The following is a 12,526-nucleotide window of genomic DNA, read 5'->3' on the forward strand; positions in this document are numbered from 1 at the left end:
TTAAAAAAAAGTGAAAAATAGGGGATTCAGGGATGGCCAGAAGGTAGTGTTACAAGTTACAACGAGGTTCTGCCATTAGGAATGATAACTGGTCAGGTTCGGGCGGATTTTGCTCGTCTCGTCTCCGAATTCGAAATGAATTCCCGTCTCCGACTTGATCCCTGACGAATTTTTTATCGGGGAGTCCCGTCGGAGATTTTTTTGCTCTGTCCCCAAACCCGACCTGAAATATTATATCCGAACCCAAACCCGAAAATATTTTATATATAATTAATATATAAAATATTATATATTATATATATAATTAATATAAAAAATATAAAATATTATATATATATATATATATAATCAGGGCGGGGCGGGAATACCTTGCCTCGAACTCGACCCGAAAAAATCTCCGAAAAAAATCTCCGATACTCGAACCGACCCGACATTATTCAACCCGATCCGACCGGAACTTGATCGGGTTTCGAGTTTCCCCGTCGGGTTCGGGTCATACTGCCATCCCTATATTCCATTAACATCAATGGCTGGAGTAGAGGTCGCAAATGTAGGGTTAAACATTCTATTCAAAGATGCAACTTCATAGGGGATGAACCACTTCATCTTCATCTCTTACTCTTATGCTCTTGGAGCCCTTCTCCTCCTCCCTTTATCCTTCTTCTTCTTTCCCAGGTCATCTTTTTTTCTTAACTTCATCCAGTTTTCACTTATGAAATTTTCATTGTTTCTAATGCAGTAGAGCAGTTCTTCCGCCTTTGAAATTCCACCTGGGCGCTAGAATTTTCCTTCTTGGGCTTATTGGGTATTTGATTGAGTCTCTATTTTCTCTTCTTACGTGTTCACATATATATTATAAAAGATTTCACACATATATTATAAAAGATTTGAAGAAGAATTTTTTTTTTCTCTGGGTGCAGGTTTTCGGCTCAAATATGCGCTTGTAAGGGTATAAATCATAGCTCCCCAACTCTTGCTTCTGCAATCCATTATCTGTCACCAGCTTTTACTTTTATACTTGCTGTTATTTTCAGGTTTCTTCCTTCTTCTAATCCTCTATAAAACCAAAATCAATTCTATTGAATTCAACTTGACTTCTATTTGTTTTTGTTTCTTAAGTTTGAGTTTACTGTGCATCATATTTAACAAGATTATTTCTACCTTTCATTTGATACCATAATTTACAAGATTGGAAACAGTTGCCTTGAGAAGCTCCAGCAGTCGAGCTAAAATCATGGGGACCATATCATCAATTTCGGGTGCATTACTAGTCGTTCTTTACAAAGGCCCCACAGTTTTTCACCCTCCATCATCATCTCCCGGTTCACTTCAACGGCCCCTGCAATCGTCAGATCCAAATTGGGTCACTGGTGGAATCTTACTTTTTGTTGGTGTCGTAACCAATTTTTGCCCGGACAAGAAGTTTTACTTAGCCGGAAAACTAAAATGAATAAATAAATGATTTTGATTTAAAAAAATGTTTTGGGAGTCGCCATCAACCTTTTTAGGTTAAGTAGGTCGAATACCTAAAAATTATATTTTAAAAGAGTTTTTAAGAAAACATTAGTTAAAAGATAAAATGATCTGCGTTTAACCAAAAATCCATTCTTTTTAGAAATAAAAAAGGATTCGTAGTCGATTACGTTTAGGGAAGGATTAACACCCCTATAACGCTCAAAATTGGTACTCATTAATTATAAATTGTCTCTATTATTAGAAATTTAAAAATTCAAAAATAAATTTAATTCATAATCTTGTTATTTCAAATTTATTAATATAATTTTAAGAAAATATATTAATATCTATATTTTTTTTATAAATAAGATATTTATTTACTTAGAAACATCAGAAAATGACTTCTAGGTGCTTTAAGACAGCCAATTTCTTAATATTAAAAAATAAATAAATATTAATAAAATATTTCTCTAAAAATAATTAAAATAAATTAATATATATAATTTATAAAAATTGAATATTTATTTATTTAAGAATATCAGAAAATGACTTCTAGATGCTTTAAGACAACTCATTTCTTAATATTAGTAAATAAATAAATACTAATAAAATATTTCTCTAAAAATAATTAAACTAAATTAATATATATAATTTATAAAAGTAAGATATTTATTTATTTAAAAAATAAGAAAATGAACATCTAGTTGTTTTAAGACTGCCATTTCTTAATATTGAAAAATAAATATATATTAAAATATGATTAAAAGTAATTTATAAAATTAAATTTATAAATAGGATTTTAATAGAAAACAAACAAATAGAATAAATAAATAAATATTATATATGTATAGTTATATGACTTAAGATAATAATAATGAAAATAATAATTTAAACATATATCAAAGATAATAATAAAACAAAATGAAATAATAATAATCAAAATGAAAGAAATTAAAAGCAACAATATTAAAATGCAAAATATATTAAATGAAAAATATCAAACTGTTAGGAATTAAAATATAAAATATATAAATTAATGGCCCTTATTCAAAGTATTATAAAAATATAATTACTAATAGTGTAATTAACCTTTAATTATTAAATAATGATTAAAATAAAATTTATCAAAATTAAAGGCTCTAACTCGAATAAATAAATAAATCTAAGTGCTAATAAAGTAATTTAGCCTTATTTAATTAATTCGGGTTAAAATATAAATTATAAAAATTATAAGGGGCTAATATAATATTTACCCTAAATATTTATAAATAAGGTAGTGACTAAATTATAAATAAAGAAAAATTAAAAGACAAAATTAAAACGTGTAAAAATTTAATTTAGTAACTAAAATGGAATTTTATAAAATATGAATGGTCGCGGAAAGGATTTACCAATATAAAATTATAGACAGGCCCCTCCCCAAAACGATGTCGTTCGGGGAGGGTATTTAAACCCAAAAACCGGCCTCCCTAGGTCAGTTTCTTTCATTTTCTGGTTTTTGCTTCTCTCTCTAAAGAGAGAGAAGCTCTCATCTTCCATTGCTAGAGAGAAAACTGGCCACCGACCGGTAGCTATTTTCTGGCACCGACACTCCCACCAGTGGTCGAAATTTACAAATTACCCCAAATCATCCATATTTAAACCCTAAAGCCAAATTCGATACCCTTTTCTCCTAAAAACCCTTAGTATTTCCTAGATCTAAGGAAAATACCTTCGGTATTTTAATGGTTCGACGAAGATTTGGAGGATTCTGATGGTTGAGGTAAGTTCCTTCTATTTCTTCTCTTTTTCTTTTCGGTTTGATGTTGTGGGCTCTGTTTATTTGCCGTTGGTTGCTCTCGTCTCTGTTGTTTTTTTTGCTTGTTTGGTGGTTCTTCTTCTTTGGTTTCACAGGTGTGGTGGATTTTATAGCCACCACCAAGGATGCTCTCGGATCGGTCCCAGAGATGAGCTGTGGTGACTCACCGAAGAATGGGACGCGTGGACGGCTGAAATGACTCTTCTAGGAGCTTCAACGGGCGTCGTGCCAGCAACGTTAGAGGCGGCGACTGCTTGGTAGTAGTGGAATCGGCGACGTGGCCCTAGGGTGATGATACCCTAGGGTTTCCTGCTGGACTCGTTTGGGCCGTCGGATCTGATATTGGTTGGCGGCTGGGATGAGATGGAAACCCTAATATGGTTTTAGGGTTTGGCTTGGCCATATGGGTTGGTTTTGATTGGGCATGGGCATGTAAACGGGCTCTGGGTTTTGGGCCTGCTTTTTTATTTAATAATAATAATATATATAATATAATAATAATAATAATAATAATAATATGAAAATGAAAAATTAATGTCTACAGCTGCCCTTCTTTGCTCATTCTTGTGTTAAAAAGAATAGAGCAAAGACGAAAAAGACAATAATTTTTCATTTGACTTCTTTTGAGTATGATGGAAGTGTTGAAAACATCATACACTGAAGGGCTTACAGATGACCCGAAGGTTTTGAAAACATCATGCATCGAAGGGCTTACAGATGACCCGAAGGTTTTGAAAACATCATGCACTGAAGGGCTTACAGATGACCCGAAGGTTTTGAAAACATCATGCACTGAAGGGCTTACAGATGACCCGAAGGTTTTGAAAACATCAAAAAGCTCCCGAAGGCTTTTTGAAAACATCATGCACTGAAGGGCATACAGATGTGGGAAATAGTTTACTAAGTAAGAAAGTATGGAAATCGTTTTCTTACTATTTAACAATTTCATTTTTAGAAAAGATTAAATGAGAAATTTTGGAAATCATTTTCTCATTGTTCAAAATAACTTGTTGATTGGGTAACATGCCCCATTTCAAAATAATGTTTCTTCTGTGGATTGCGTCCATCTATTCTTCAGATGTTTGCATGATTCCTGCATTCGAGGTTTTGAATTCCACCTTCTTCTTCTAAGGTATTTTCCATCATGAATCTTATTTTTCATACGAAAATCTGAAAAAAAACCTAATGCTTGAATGCAATCAAATGTATTGATGTAATGAATTGTTTATTGTGCAAATGATGTTCTTATAAATGAATGAATGTTGATGCAACTTCATTTGACTTCAAAGTGGTGAACTTGGTCTTCCTTCACTTCATCATTTATTTCCAGGGTTGCCTTTGGATATCAGTGTAGCAACTTATCCTATCAAGCTTGCATTTCTGAAAAACCATCTGATCAGTTGCATCTTCGTCTTCTTTGTTTCATGAAAGTCTTAGAAGAATGTTTCATTTATGGAACTCTTGTCGTAATCAGAATTATGACCTGGATGCCCCCTTTTTGTCTTTGATAACATCGACTTTCTTTGCTTGGACTTGCTTTCATCTTTGAAAAGAGAATCTATCATCTTTGAAGAGATAAATCTATTATCTTTGAAGGATGTAGATGTAGATATGCTTGACTCAGCAAATTAATTATGATAGTAGAATCTGTTCTAATCTGACTCTTGAAACACATCATAAGGAGGATTTATCCTAATTCCTTTCTTGTCTCCACATCTAATTGGATCTCGAAAAAGGTAACTTGGACCATATCATGTCGAGATGCTTAACAATAACTTATCGTTCAACCTTAGTTGGCTCCACCAGTTTTTTGTTCTTAAAATTTATGCTTCCTTTCTGTGGAAAGAAATCTTGATCATATCTTACTTCTGACTTTGGGGTTGAAGAAGACAAACCTTATATTTAATCAACACCATATGATCGCATCATTGGTTCAGCATCATAATAACTGGTTTGTAAAATATTTGACAATCCATTTATCATCTCATGTGGTTTCTGCTCAGATGCTAGTAAAACTTTTGACAATACATTCATCATCTCATGTGGTTTATGCTCAAATGCTGGTAAAGCATTTGACAACACATTCATTATCTCCTGTGGCTTCTGCCCAGATTTCTCATCAGTGAAGCTCTTTCATAGTGTTCAAAGCTTTTGTATGATGTCACCAGATCAATTGAGAACAAAACTCAATGGGAATACAAATGGGATGCTGGAGTGTTTCATGACCCAAAAAGTTGGTCAAATTCACAAAATATGCTAGTGTCGAATTGAATAAGAGACACTAACTGATTTTGATATCGTCTCGAGAAAAGGCAAAGTGTGATACTGATCACGTTTTCTTCCATAACGAGCGTTGTAGGAAGTAGAAACACATCAGCTAAGGATCCATGTACAAAAAGAGGTTCATGGAATTCTTGTTTCTGTAGATGAAACGTACATGATAAACCAAACAGGTGAAAACTTAGTTCAACCTGGCTGGCACTGATAACCCTAGTAACAACGGGAATAATAATAATATAAGTTGAGCCTCTTTATTCAATGTCATCAAGTAAGCGAAAACTGTTGTGAAAAACATCTTCATAGCCCCAACAATATGATTGAAACTAACTGCAATGAATCTTAAAGAAATATTTCCAATCATCACCGACACATAGAAATACAAAATTCAAAGACGATATTTTGATGAACTGAACCGTGGATCGAATAGTTTGCCTGGGGACCACATTTATCCATGCAACCGTGATGTAGCTTAACAAAGAACACGCTATCATGTGACACATGGTTAAGAAGATTGGGCATTTGAAACCATACTTGCTGAGTAGATATTTGTTCAATAATAGGACCCTAATGCAACTGCCTGATGAACAAAGCAATTATGTATAGTCAGCTCGACTGCCACTGTTTCACAATTTTCATTCTTCATACCTTTCTGCCTTATTGGAAATATTTGCTCAAATCAATGATATTGACATAGAATGATATTGTTCTTCAGCATGCCCCAACATTTACTAATACAAACATTCAAAATACCTCAATATTCCTGATTCTGATTGAAATGGGCTTTCAGCGTGCTCTTTCATTTGCTTCTTGTTAATCTGAGCCTTCAAAATGCCCCACATGGATCTGTCTGAAGTAACCTTTAAAATGCCCCAACATTTGTTGATACAGATGTTAAAAGTGTGCTCAACATTACTTCTTGCTGAGATGAGCCTCCAAGAATACCCAAATATTCTATTTCTGGTTCACTCTCAACGTCTATTTAACTTGATCTCCACGAGGTTCAATTTTGACAATGAACTGTTGTGGGTACTTGTAGCTTCATTCATGCCTCAAATATATTTATCTCGAATACTCTCATTCTGGTGTTACAAAACAACAGTGTTGTCAAGTAACTGGAGGAATTCTCTTCATGTTGTCACAAACTTAAGAAATACTCAATCATTCTTACAGAAATGTTTGAAATATGTGCCTCTTTTGAATGAGGTGCCCATTCTTTGAATCTGGAGGAATCTAGTCAGACAGAGTGTATAAATCACTCGGTAATTCATTCCAGGTCGATACATTAAACCTTGTTTTCAGTGAAGGTTATTTCTGGAATATACTTTTCTGTGGGAGAGAATCCAATTTATGTGAATAGTAATCTGATACAATAGCAAGACTACATATACAGTGGTACAGGCTCTTGAAAAATCCGCACCCATGCAACATGTTGATTCTGATAACTATTCATCTGATTATAAAGCGATCTTTCAGGATGATTTCACAGATATTGATAGTTCTTCTGATAACGAGGAAATCCTAAATTCTAATTCTGATGAGGAAAATAAATTGTTATACTTGAAGAAAATGGGGTACTCAGAGGCTGAGGCTTCAATAGCCATGGAGAGATGTGGTCCGGATTCATCAATTGTAGAGTTGACAGATTTTATATGTTCTGCTCAAATGGCTAAGGTTATTGATGCACTTCTTCAGGTAGAAGATAGGAAGCCATTATGCACGGACCCCAATTACAACAAAAGGCAAAACTCGGGCTATGAATTTTGGAAAAGGAAGAAGAAGAGGAAGCTTGAAAAGAAGCTTCTTAATGAAGACGATCATGTAGTTCATCTTCCAAATCTAATGATTGGTTTTGGGTCCTACCGAAATAGATCAGATAACTCAAAGAACACTTCCAGAAGATGCTATTGGGCCTCCTTATTTCTACTACGAGAATGTGGAACTTGTTCCAATTGGTGTTTGGACTGAAATGTCACGATATTTATACGATGTAGAGCCAGAATTTGTATATTCGAAGTATTTTGTGCTACTGCATAGAAAAGGAGTTATATTCATAATCTGTCAATTGAGAACAGATTTACTCTTATTTCGCTTCCTCCATGTACCATACATGATGCTTTTCCATTGACAAAAAATGGTGGCCTTCCTGGGATCCAAGAATAAAGTTGAACTATTTACAAACATGTACAGGAAGTGCTAAATTGACAGAAAGGATCCGTAAAGCTCTTGAAGCTTATGATGATGAACCACCTTTGAGTGTCCATAAGTATGTTCTTGATGAGTGCTGAAAATGGAATCTGGTATGAGTTGGAAAGAATAAAGTTGTTCCAATTGAATCTGATGAGGTTGAAATGATTATAGGTTTCCCTAAAAATAATACACGAAGAGGAGGATCTGCTAGAGACATGTTCTCCGGTGGTATCAATGTCCTGTCTCTTTTCTCTGGGATTCTACTATCTTTGCATACCGGAAGAAATAAACATCATTGGGATGAACCAGAAGATTTTTGTTGGTGCATTTTCTTGCCATGGTCGCTACAACGACTGTCTCTTCTATTGCTCCAAGATATATCACACTCTCGTATGAAAGGTCTATAAGTGTAGATTTTGTTCCAATGTCTTATTATGTGCCATAAGTTCTCAAATTCAAGTTCAACAATCTTCTAAAGGATATAATGAATATAATCCTGACAAGGAAAATGATCAGCATGAAAGAGGCAGCAATGATGCATCAAGATTTAAACCAGTATCACGGTATAACCAGAGTGCAAGTGGTGACTTGTTCATTCCCATAATACACCTTAATGGAACTTATAACTCTTTAATTGGAGAATCTGATAGAGACATAGATTGATGGCTGGGGAAAATAATTTGTCTGGTGATGCTTATCGCCCTCAGCATGAGATAAGTGATAATATTTCTTGATGGATTGATAATGATGTCATAGGAGAGCGTCACAAGTTCAATTCTTCGGACTTTCTGGCTTCTTAGACCCCTTGCCTTCAAGAATGCTTCATCATTCTGGCATCACTTTCTTTTTCTACAATAGAAGTAGAATAAGCAGCAACTTGCTTCAAGGACCTTCCTCATTTGAGATTGTCCTGTTTGAAAATGTTTTTTCTCCTTTCTTTATCGAAGAATGACAGAATTTTATAAAGTATTACCTATTAAAGGTTCACATTAGAATCAAATCATAAGCATGAATTTAATGAATATCAAATAAATCAATTACACTTTTAAATCAAAAAATCATAGTCCTATGGCAAGTGTCAAAATTATTGACTAATTTAGGACTTAGGTTGATTCTGGTAAAGTAAGGTCTGTCAGGTTGATCCAGCATATATGTCTTCTTTGAGCTTCCACTATCTTGAAGGAAGGGTTGTTATACTCATCTCATAGAGATACTTATTGGTTCCAGAATCTCAGGAACGTCTTTGGGATGTGTGGTGCTTCATCAAGAGCTTAAGATCGCCTCTTATGTCGTTGTTGCACCATTCAATAATCGAGCCTCCTTTTAAGGTTTTCGACTTGAATCCTCCTTTGGTTCCAAGATGTTATTTAAAAATTTACATCTTGAACCCCCTTTTATCATTTTTCATATCATGCGTTAAAGATTTTAAAAACAGTTTTTGCAAATAAAAATCAATCCTTAGAGGTGGAATGAAATCTGAAGATAATCTCTTTCACATAAAAAATCCATGTATGATTATAATGGACTTTTCAGGTACGTAACGTAGGCCAAGGCTCATGGTTACGAAAGAAAGGGATACAAAGGCTCAAACAAGTGTTTAAGGGTAATTGAACCAAGGATCAATTCATTCTAATGCCTTCAATATTGCCTTGCTTGACTTGGATCTGCTTTGATGCTTGTCATTCTTCTTTTGGATCCCTCTAGACTGTTAATTTTATGGGTTCATTTCCAATTTTTCACATCTTGCTCTTCTTGTTGAATATGAATTTTTGAACTGATTGTACTTGATCAACCTTGTAGCTCGAGGCTCAATAAGTCACCCATCTTGATTCAATTTTTTCCTTTTTCCTTTATTTATTATTTTTTTATGGATGAGTATAGGACTTCAATTGCTTTGAGCACCTCATTTTCCTCTTGCATTTTGGAAATTCTTTCATTATTCTTGAATGGATTGATCTTCAAGCACTTTGCATTTGATCTACCTTGTAGTTCAAAACTCTCTTCATTTCATGAAGATTTGCCTTTGAATTGACAATCTTTATTCATGTGAGCAGATATCCTTCTTCTTGCCCCCCAATGTGGAGGGTGATCCTTGGTTAAGGTTGAATCAGAAGAAAAATCATTCATGCTCAAAAGGGGACAATAAGGGATATATATATATATATACATATATTTGAAAGGATAAATGAAACAATGTCGTTCGTCATCTCATATACAAAGCTTTTGTAAAAAGGGGTATCCCCAGAGGGATGAATATTCAAGATTAATCTTTATTTATATGAAAACAATGTAATTAATGCATGATACATTTATCTAAATCAATCCTTTTTCTTTCTTCTTTGAGTATGCCCCAATCACTCGAAATTATCTTCGATAAGTTGATCCATGATGCCTCATCTCATCTCTTCTTGCAGGAAGATTCACGATAATTTGAAAGTTTGGTTCTTTTGAGGTCTTTTGGTTTATGATGGTTTTGTATTTGGAAGGACAAATGTGGTGGATTGTTATAAAGCAATCAACAATCAACTCTACCCAAGAAGGTAAACATCTGGATTTGATGTCTCAAAAATAGGTAGAGATATGACTTTAGAGTTTAAGATAAATGTATGGTCAAGATTTGGTTTTAGCAAGGGTCAAGTAATTGGCGTTGGATGAGATAGGGAAGGGTATACTTTTACCACTTTCCAAAGATCTATAATTCTTGAAAAATAATATTTAATCTACTTGATACTCAAAAATTTCAAGATTAAAATTTAATTCCTTGCTCATAACCATAAAAGCAACACAAATTTATTTATCACAAATAGTGGAGAAAGGAACAAAAACAAATTCAAACAAGATGCTGAAAATAGAAAGTACTAGAATGGTAGATAACACTTCCACTTGTTTATGCATAATTACTCCTCTAATGTTGGGTGTGTAATAGGATCAGGGTCATTGTCCTCATTTGCCGCCCATTTCTTGATCATTTCTTGTGTCAAGACCCCCTTGTCAACAAGCGTCTCTATTTCTTTTAACAGTGGCCAACAACTCCCTGTTGAATGCCCCTTCACCCCCAAGTGAAAATTACAGAAGCTATTTTGATCATAGCAATGGGCAGAAGGGGATTTGGTGGCACTTTCGTTGGTCTTGGTGTGATGTATCGACCTTTAACCAAATGAGTGTATAAGTCTGAAATGGAAGTTTGGAACACTTCCAAAGTTTTTCTTGATCGCATGACTTTCTTTGGTCGATCCGAACAACTACTTGCTCTTTTTCTTTTGTAGTGGTGGGAATTCTGGATGCGACATTCATTCACATCATCTACTTTCGCTTTTTGATCCGTTGGGCTTTTAAATGTGACTTTCGAGTTTCCTTTGTTGATTACATTTTCAATTAATTCTCCATTTGTCATAAGACTCTCGAATTCCTTCGTAGGATTTGTCGACATTAATTGAAAGAAAGGAGCAGGAATGGAATCCCGAAACATATGTGATATCTCTTCTTCTAACATGGGAAGTTGTACTTGTATTGCCACTCCTCTCCATCTTAAGGCATAATCCTTAAACCCTTCATTAGATTTCTTCTTTACTCCTTGAAGATTCATACGTATTGGAGTTCAGCCTTTAACATACCGATATTGTCCCAAAAATGCATCAGCTAGATCAACCCATCTCTTGATCTATTCTTGGGTCAACTGATTGTACCAGACTACTGTTGGACCAATGAGGCTATTATGGAAAGAGTGAATTAACATATTATCAGAACTTAAATATCCTTCCATTTTTTTGCAAAACATTCTCAAGTGGATTAGGGGACAAATGGTGCCATCATATTTCTCAAAATCAGGCATTTTGAATTCATGGGAAATAACCAAATCTGGAACCAAGCTGAGCTCTCTTGCTTCTAATTATTTGTAGGAGGCATTAACACCTTTCATATTTCTTATTGCTTCATCCACCCTCTTGACTATCTTCTCATATTGTGAATAATTAATGAGGCTATTCTTTGGGTTCGATTGGGATGCCCCAGGGTATATTATCATTCTTGACTTATTAATCTAATAGCCCTGTTGCTCTTTAGCAATTATCTCTTCTTTATCAGATGTTATCCCCTGACTAATTCGATTTGATCTATCTGGTACTGAATCTGATGCTTATTTCCTAGTATCCTGAGGTAACCCTGTCAATTGTTCTGGCCACTGATCTTGTAGTCTTTCATAAGATTGCTCCATTATTTTCATGATGATGGTACAGTAATATGAATGGTCTCGATTTTACTTTGATCTCTTCATGAATTATTTACATGATTTCCTTAGGTTTTTGGATTAAAGCGTGAAATGGGAAATTGATCTATTTGAAGAGCTCTATTATTTGGTATCAATTTTGCATTCTAATCTTGCTTGAAATGCTTAATTCCTAAAATTCGTGGATGAAGATGAAGTTATAGTTTTATGAATTGATGATAGATTTCAAGGTTGTTGAAGTTGTAGAATTATTTCCAAGTTTGTTTGATGATTAAAACCAACAAGAAATATATCTATTACATTTGGCCTAAACCTAGGGTTTTGGAAAATTTGTGATTTGGTTAAATTATGTTAGCGATTTAATTTTAAAAGCTTTAAAATGTTGATTAGAGGTTGATTTCATGCTTGAATCAAGTTGAAAACATAAGAATCCCTAATCCTAGAAATTCGACCATGATAAATAAATTGGGGGAGATATGGAAAATTTTTCCCTAGGCTTAAAATTGATATTTAGAAGGTTCTAAAAGCTTTAAAATGTTGTTTGGACCAATTTGACAATTTACACAAGTTGAGGTACCTAT

General features: G+C 34.1%; 1 long non-coding RNA gene across 1 annotated transcript; it reads left to right on the plus strand.

The window, feature by feature from the left end:
* Positions 1 to 532: 532 nt before the first annotated feature.
* LOC120176190 lies at positions 533 to 990 on the plus strand. Its single transcript, XR_005521299.1, has 3 exons — positions 533 to 675; positions 740 to 805; positions 921 to 990. It is a non-coding gene; the product is annotated as an uncharacterized LOC120176190 (long non-coding RNA).
* Positions 991 to 12,526: the final 11,536 nt, after the last annotated feature.

Source organism: Hibiscus syriacus, unplaced genomic scaffold (genome assembly GCF_006381635.1).
Source record: "Hibiscus syriacus cultivar Baekdansim isolate YM2019G1 unplaced genomic scaffold, ASM638163v2 tig00112230_pilon, whole genome shotgun sequence".
Classification (NCBI taxonomy): Eukaryota; Viridiplantae; Streptophyta; class Magnoliopsida; order Malvales; family Malvaceae; genus Hibiscus; species Hibiscus syriacus.